The following is a 9331-nucleotide window of genomic DNA, read 5'->3' as shown; positions in this document are numbered from 1 at the left end:
GGGGAGAAGAATGTCTGGGGATATCTGAGTGGAAAGATAACAGCAGTCTTAGTTGTAGCTAAAATACTTTAATTTTGCAAACTCTACAAAAGTGAAGCATACTTCTCTGAGTCCTGTTGTGATGTGAACTGCTCAATATAATCAATAAGTCATAGACATAGGTAATAGATTATAGGAATAAGGTGAGATGACATAGATAAGCAATAGTAAGACATAAGTTCAGAGATAAGTCCATCAGGAGTAAGCCTAAGTAATAGTAATAAAATCATGTAACTGTAAAACATAGTATTTAGGCCACAGAAAAAAAGATATGGAACAGTTAAAGGTGATAAGTCAGTATGCCAGTATAGTTATAGATAAATATACACTGATAGGTTAATATAGATATAGACAAGGTTAAAGCACTATAATTGTGAACAATTATATTAGCTTGGTCATGTAGACATAAGGCTTATAGATATCAGTAGTAAAATGATGAGTAAATGAGATAACTACAAGCATCAAATCAGTTACTGGTACTGGGATAGTGGGAATGGAGTCGTTGTGGCTGTACGAACAAAAAGTGTAGCCCTAGGGACTCCATCTTAACTGTTCTAGACTTTATCTTAGTTTTTCTGTTACTGCTCCTGTGTAGAGGAAACTGCATGACCCATTTCTGAGAAACAGAAATGAAAGCTGTCTTCTTTTTAAAATTTTATTTTTCTGCACTTTGTACCTCACAGAATGTACCCAACTCAGGATATAGTGGTGGTCGTGGTGAACTACATCCTGGGTTTGAGTATAGTCATGGGTCTACATGACTTTGAAATAGATTATCGCCCCCCACTCAGCTGTTTGGACCTGAGACACAGTTAACTAGTTGTAAGCTAACTGCTTTTTTTAGCTTCTGTAACTTGCTTGCTTGCATGATGCTTAGAAAAGCCCTTAAATTGTAGGTTTTGTCCTTAAATTCCCAAGACACAGGCCTGGAAATTGCTGTTCTCCCACAGAGCATAGGTCTCTATGGGTGGGTAACAGTCCCTGCCAGGTAAATAAAACTCTCTTTTGTTTGAGTTAGGACTTAGAGTGTTTTCTGAGGCAGCTCCCCATGACAGTCTTTCTAAGGGACTATGTGAATATACTTCAAGAGTCCCTCCCAGGATTCTAGGAGGGCCTCATACACAGGAGGACTGTGTATTAGTTTCCTATTGTCACTGTAACAGATTATCACCATTTAATGGCTTAAAACATTGTGTATCTTACAGGTCAGAAGGTCAGAAGCCCATGATCCATTTCTCTGGACTAAAATCCAAGTTCAGCATTGTGCTCCTTCTGGAGGCTCTCAGGAGAACTTGATTCCTTACCTTCTCTTGCTTCTAGAGGCACCTCCATTCCCTGGCTCCTGGATCCTTCCTCCATCTTCAAAGCCAGCAGCATAGCATCTTATGTTCTCTCTGGATTTTGCTTCCATCCTTGTGTCTTCTCTAATTTTGAGTCTCCTGCCTTCTAAGGGCTCTTATGCTTACATTGGATACACTTGGATAATCCAGAACAATCTCCCCATTTTAAAATCTTAATCATCTCTACAAAGCCTTCTTTACCATGCAAGGTAACATTTTTATAGGTTCTGGGGATTAGGAGATAGACATCTTTGAGGGACTTGTTATCCAGCCTATCATAAGGGCCTGGAAGCTTACATTTCATTCTCTTCAGGTAAATCTGCCTTTTTGTCTTCACTATCCTAAGTCTGATCCAAGTTCTGCTTGCGATGTTTCTAGGGGGGGAGGCACACCTGTAATTGCAGCTTGGATAGGAGTTACAAAGGGAAAGAAGGAAAATACTATCAGGGCAAACAAATTGGGATCTAACTCAGAAGGTAGTGATGTCTTTGAATGTTGACATTTAATCAAGACTCAAAACATAAGGAGTTCATCGTGTAATGAACAGGAGAAGTGTTCTAAACAGAGGGGACAGTTGTGTGGCCTGTGATTGGTGACATCAGAGAGTCAAGGTGGCCGAGTTGTATCTCTAACATTGAATCCTTGGCATTGCCACAATGACTGGCACATAGCATGATTCAGGAATATTAGCTTGGTAGTTCTCAACCCTGGTGAGACCAAGGCAAAGGACAGGTAACTGATTATCAAAGAAATATAAATGAGTAGATAGTACTCCCTATCCATGGCTTGGTTGCTCACAACCTCCAGGGGAAAAGAAGGATCACATTTTCCACCCCCTGGACAGCCCTCTTTCTGCCCTTTTGGTCACTTTTGGTTATGTAGGCAAGCTAAGAGGAGGAGGAGGCGGCATGAGAAGAGAGGAAACCTAAAATCAATAAAAGAGGCAAAACACCCCCACTCCCTTGGGCACCAGCTCTGGACCCCCTCTTCTCCAGAGGTCTCTCTCTCTCTCTCTCTCTCTCTCTCTCTCTCTCTCTCTCTCTCTCTCTCTCTCTCTCTCTCTCTCTTCCTCCTATCCTTTAATTAAAATTTTTGATCTGGCTTCAGTGTTTCTAGGTGTTTAATCTTCAACATCAGGGGAATGAGGATCTGGTCCTGATTTTCAAGACCATTTTCACTGGCAGCACATTACAGTCACCACAGTTTAAAAATACCAGATCCTGCTGAAGACCAATTCAGAATTGTTTAGAAGCAGGGCCCCAGCATCTGTATTCTTACTGATTTTATTATTTTATTTTTTGCATGCTGGGAATCAGACCCAGGACCTCACGCTTGCTAGGTAAGTATTCTACCCACAAGCCATGATCTCCAGCCCGACATCCATATTTTTAAAAGCTACTCAGGAAATTCTAATGTGCATCCAGGGCTGGGTCAAGAACCATTGTATTAGATACAAGTGAGTAAATGAATGAAGGAAATAAAACATTTTCCCAGAGTAGGATTTTCACTTGGGAAATTTCCTTCTTCTCAGGGAAAAAGAAAGCTTTTGGCTTTACTGGATGCGGGCTTCGGTGCAGTCTTAGAAAATGCAGAGGACTCTCAGAAACATAATTGAACACTTATCAGGAGAGGCTCAAAGTGATCTAGGAACCCTCCCAGTATAACCAGTTGTCTTTTCTGAAAAGAGATGTGGTCAGAAAGGGGAGGGGTTTTAAAAACACATTGTACCTGCAAAGGAAGGGGCACTTCTTGCTGGTTTTGAGTTTTGCTCCCATGTTCCAGAAGTGCATTTTGTTTGTAATACTGAGGAATAACCAGGAGGGGGAGACAGGTTCCAGAAAAGTGCAGCTTCTGCAGGTCTCCCTCGTGCCTCCAAGCTGGCTCCATCAGGTGTTTTAGCACAGTTCTCAGGCACTGCCACAGAATGGGAAAGCCCCCGGCTATGAGCTAAGTGGTACTTATTTGTCTATGCCGGAGTTAGATTGATTTCAGCTCCATAGTAGTTTTAAACATTTAAATCATGGGGTCCGGGGGCTAGGGGTGGGGGTTGGCTCGGGAAGAGGCATGCCTGGGTGCCAGTCTTCAACATTGTCTTTGCAAAACAGTTTGAGGAAAATTTTGAAGCCTGGAAGAATGATCTAGTTATACAACTAGCATAACTAGAAAGTGTTCAAGCAAAACTTTCAGAGGGGAGCTCTCTCCCTTTGTTAATTGCAAAGTAAACTATAGTTTGATCTTGAAATTTTTGGAGTTACTGAGCTTAACAGCTAGAACTCTGGAAAGCAGGAAAAAGCCTGGCTTCTTGCTGCAACCCCTCGTTTGGTGTTTTCTTCAGGTACCCACATATGCCAGAACCACGCAGAGTGCAGAGTTTCACACGTACATGAAATAATGCATTCGAAAGGAACATATGCAGTCCCTTGCCCCAGTTAACCTTCCCTTCCCAAAGTTAAGTATTGGATTCCTATTTGCAAAAGTTTAAGCAAATACTGTGCAAATACCTACTGCTTCTGGGAGTCCTCAATCTAGTGTGTAGTGGTGGTCAGCAAGGCCTGCGGTCAAGAAGAGCTAGAAGTGAAGTAGAGGGGGTCAGTCTCTCTGCATCTGCATGTCACTCTATCTGATTGTGAAAAGACCTTCAGAGAGTAATGGCCCTGTATGAAAATGTCTCCCAATTTTCATGCAAAGTCCTCTTTGGATCAATTCTAAACTGGAACCATTCAGGAAAGGAGATTCTTAGTTCCCCAAGTAGCCAAATGGACCAAACAGAGTAGAACAAACAATCCAGGACTCGGTACATATCCTTACAACTAAGTGTGCAGTGGAGGAAACTGAGGGCTAATTCAGGGGACTTGCCTAAAGTCACATGGAAAACTAGAGGCAGAAGGAAGCACAGAATTCAGTTTAGGAGGATAATATGGCCCCTCCCACTTCACTAAGTTGTGGAACTTAGGTACTTTCAAGTATTGTAAGCAGAAACTGTAGAAAATTTTCATGTATCACTTCTGAGTTCCCTTGTGGGTTAAGAGTCTAATCAGTCTGCAGACCTTCTTCACTTCTCAAGCACTAGACTGCCTTGACTCTGTAATCTCTGGGCCCCTAAATTCCAGAGGCTCTTTGGTAAGGAGCAATGCCTGTGGCCAGCAGGTCTCAAAATCACTGAACAATGAGATATGAACTATTAGGCATTTAAAAGTAGAATTTTATCCGGATTGCAGCATATGTGAGAACTGGGATTCTGAAACTCCTAAGAAATCATCTCCCAAAGGCTATATCATCAAAAACGTCAAAAAAGCTCTCCTGAGTGTATAAGAAAATGATGATGTCAGATGCTCAGTCATTAATTTTATTCTACAAAACATGCCCCAGAAACTCTCAAAGTCAGTAGCCTTATAAATTTTCTCAGAGGCAGGCAAGCAAGGGCAACAGAAAATCAGATCAAAAAAGCTCCTAGTTCAGTTTATTCTTGCCTTTTCTCCATTTTTTTTTCTGGCCCAATTTCCTTTCTAACCCTTTAATAAGCCCCCTCCTTAGAGACAGAACTAGTTAGGGCTTGTTATATCTGGGCACTGGAAAAGCTGAGGGTTCACGCTGGTCCTCAAAAGCCTGGGGATGTCTGCTTAGACCAGATAATGAGCAGCTTAGAAGATTCCAGTCATCCTGTGTGTTGTTAAGTGCTTACTTCAACCCTCACATGGAGCTTAGCTCACCCCAGGGACTCAAACTGAACTGAAAATTTAGGCTTAGAGGGATCTGAACTCTCCTCTTAATCTCAAAACAAACTCCTGGCGATTACTCAGACAGAAGCAAAGCACACTTCTTTCTCAGGTTAAACCTTGCCTATTCTGTTTTGCTTCTTTCAGAATCCTGATCCAACACTTTCATTTCTACCTTACAAAATTGTGGTACAAATGTCAGGGTAAAGCCTGAGGATGTTCTACTCTGACTTTTGAGAATCTAGCCATACTCTGACAACTATTTTGCAACCATTTCTGGACCAAGTGTCTATGACACAAGAGCAACAAATACAGTTTTAAACTTCTGCTCTTGACCAGCAAGATAGGGAACTTCTGGCATCTGTACGGAGAAAAAAAAGGTAAGTAAGTAATAAAAACCACTCTTAGCTTATGCATTTGTTTTGAGGCAAACAGAATGAGAAAAGACTCTTAACAATGTACTACAAATTATTTTTAATTTTTTCAAAAATGTTAAAACATATTTTACATGTCTATCTTATTCTAGCTCACAAGGTACATTAAAAATAAATGGAATTGATTGTTGTCATATTTGAATGTGTCCACCAAATCTCATATGTTGAAAAGTAATTGCCAATGTGAGAGTATTAAGAGGTGTGATTATTTAAGGAGTGATTGAGTCATGAAGGAAGAACGCCCTAGATGGAATTATCACCTTATAAATGGACTTGAGGGAGGGATTTTAATCCTTCCATCTCTCCTGCCACATGAGAATGCAGCATTCATGTTCCCTGGAGAAAGCAGAAACAAGGCGCCATCTTGGAAGCAGACAGCAATTCCTCTTGGAACCTGCCAGCACCTTGGCCTTGGACTTCTTAACTTCCAGAACTGTGAGAAATAAATGCCTGTTATTTATAAATTATCCAGTTTCAGGGCTTTGTTTGTTTGGGTGCCAAGGATTGAACCCGGGGCCTTGCATATGCTAGGCAATGCTCTGCCCCTGAGCTACATCCCTAAACTCCAGTCCCAGTTATTTTGTTGTAACAGCACAAACCAACTGAAACGTTACCTTTTCTGTTGTTCTTGTTCTGCTAATCAGCAAGCCAGATTTTTTAAAAAGTCTCAGGGAAGGGATTTTGCAAAAAAAGGAAGTAATGTTTTAGGATTTTTCTACAGCAAATTCACTCACTGCTCAGTCTATCTGTATTGTGAATCTCCAGATTGCCTGTCATCTCTGTTGTAATTTTTATTAACAAAAAGAGAAAAGAGATAAAGGGGAAAAAAAAGAGAGAGAATAACGAGTGTCTATGACACAAGAATAACAAATACTTACAGAACATAGTTGATATAAATCCAGTTACCTGTAAAAATCTTGGGTTTAACCACTGTGATATGTACTCAGTCCATACATAAAAATAAACCTTGATCTACCATCTTACTATTTTCTTCCTTAATGCATTGATATATAAGTTATGGGAAGTAGAACCACGTTCCCTTTGGGCATAGTAGGGTACTTATTGGCCTCTGGAAAGGGGGATGCTCCATCAGCTATTGTGAGGCAGTATTTAGGAATCAACTCAAAGTTGATTTTTTAAAAAATATATATATATATATATTATTTTAGTTGTAGGTGGACACAATACCTTTATTTTATTTATTTATGTGGTGCTGAGGATCAAACCCAGTGCTTCACACGTGCTAGGCAAGTGCTTTATCACTGAGCCCCAGCCCCAGCCCTCAGAGTTGATTTTTGAAAAGAACTTGTCTCCAGGTGATTGACTTTCACAACATATGTAAGAAGCTTAATACTTACCATTCCACTTTTTTTTACTCATCATTTTTCTTTTGTGGAAAATCAAGTTCTGGACTTCCCTTGATTGGGACCAAGAGTTTTCCATTATCTCTTTCTCTGCACACAAGACCCCATTACTAAGGGGAGCTCCCCAGAAATTCTGCTGGGACCAGTTTCCAGCAAGAATAAGAGCATGCAAAGCCATCTCCCATGTACCAGTCTCCACTTGCCACTCCAAGTGTCTCCACCCACACAACTGCCACAATCTAGAATCCATCAAATATGTGCTCACATGGAAAACTCATCAGAAGGTTCAGACATGTCTGTGTTTCCACATTTCTGGGAAAGATACTATATTTGGTTGGTGCAGGAGTAGTGCAAAAATCACTAGAGTCAGCACCTTTAAATCAACTGAATGAGTAACCCCTTTCAAGATATCACACAAGAAAAGCCCATCTGGCCACTAAAGACCTGACCCTACAGAAAAGCACCAAAGACCCAAACCCACCAACAAGATCATGCAATTTTCTATAGCTCTGATTTTTCTTATCTGGTACCGAGTTTCTCACAACTAAACACTCAGGGTCACTCCAGGTGAACTGAGCTTCACGAAATAATCACACAGAGACAGAGATACCTTTTCCTATGGGTGCTGTGACAGCTCCTCCCACCTTAAGGGTCCACAGAAAGCAAGCACGTGCTGAATACTTTTATTGAGAAGAAGCCATTCAAACGAGGCAAGGAGTCGGGTTTCAGGAGGTTGAGTCTAGCTTCCTGATATCTGCTGTCAGCAGGTTGACTGACATCTAGGAAGGCCACACCCAAAGGCAGAGCAAGAGAAGGGGACACACACAGGGCATTTCCATGGAACATTCTATCCCCAACAGGAGAGAGAGGAAGGATTAGGAAAGAATAGGTGAATGTAGCCCAACCCCATGGGTGACACACCTACACCGGAAAACACTCCTTCTACTTCCCGGACAGAGACAACGCCCAAGTCACCACGAAATGAAGTGATTGGTCAGAGCCTCTTGCTTCAGGACTGGAAGGCGTGGCTCCCCACTGCCAAAGTCTTGGCTTGGCACAGAATCACGAGCCACCACACACCTTGTAGATTCAAACAGCAATTCTTTATTCCCGAACTCACACCGGCCTCCACACACGTTCAGGGGAAATCCAAAATCTGCCCGCACAATTCACCTACTCCACGAGGCTTTTTTCCAAATCCCATTTTAATCTCACGAGAACTCAAAGGGAACAAGCCGCAGGAACACCCTAATCCCAGCAGCAATAATCTTCAACCTCCAACTTCCCTAAAACCCATATTGTCTTAAACCGGGAACGCCTTAAACTCAAGGAACGGAGAAACTTCCTCAAACCTGATCATCTCTAAACCCGGATCCACCCTGGTCCTTGAACAAGGTCACCTTACATGCAATGTTAACAGCGAAATTCCAAGGCAAGTCCATTTAACATGGGGTACGCTGGCAAGGAAATTTCGATGCGTCATTCCTACTTGGCAATGGCCCTCAGCACCCCACAATCTGGAAAATTATTATACAATGACTTACTTCTTAAGAATACACCTGTTGGTCTGGGGTTGTGGCTCAGTGGAAGAGTGCTTGCCTCCCATATATGGGGCACTGAGTTCAACCCTCAGCACCACATAAATAAATAAAAGAAAGGTACTGTGTCCATCAACAACTAAAAAAATTTAAAAAGAGAATACAACTGTTAGCTACTAAAAAGCAACTTATAAGCAAAGTGCAATTATACATCAATAAAGTGGGAAAAGGGACAACTATCAAGTTTAAAAGCCATCTTATAAGGAATGACTGGTTAGCTGTACTTTTTCTAAGTTAACTCAGCACCTCTTATTTTTGTGTGACAGCAAAACATACCTACCTTTTTTCTTGGCATTTTTCTTGGATCACTGACAACAGGAATGAGATTACTTCACGAAGGAGAAAGATATTTTCCACTCCATCTCCTGCAATCTTGGGTCCTCACAGGCCCCTGACGTCACTTGCCTGATGGGCCACTGTGCCACACCTGGGAGGAGGAATAACTAAACAGAACTCAGGAAGTAGAGTTACCTTTGTCGCTGAGTTCTCTTCTGTGATTTTTTTTTTTTTTTTTTTTAGGATCATTTTGGCCACTGTTTTCCCACTGACGCTTGAAACCTATTTGGTTTCCACAAATTAAGACTGCTGAGCTCTTTTTGAATTTACTAATTGAAATGTTTAACATAAAATTGTTGTGGTTGTTATTACTTTGAATCTGGAGTGTCCCCAGGCTCGTGTGTTGAAGACTTGATCCTCAATGCAGCAATGTCCAGAGGGGAGGCTTTGGGGAGCAGTTGGATGGTGAAAGCTGTGATCTCCTCAGTGGGCTAATCCATGGATGGATTCATAATCTGGGCATTGTTTAGAGGTGATAGAAACAGAAGGAGGTGTGTCCTTAGA

The sequence above is a fragment of the Urocitellus parryii genome, chromosome 7 (genome assembly GCF_045843805.1).
Source record: "Urocitellus parryii isolate mUroPar1 chromosome 7, mUroPar1.hap1, whole genome shotgun sequence".
In the NCBI taxonomy this organism is placed as follows: Eukaryota; Metazoa; Chordata; class Mammalia; order Rodentia; family Sciuridae; genus Urocitellus; species Urocitellus parryii.
Note: the sequence above shows the minus strand (reverse complement) of the source record.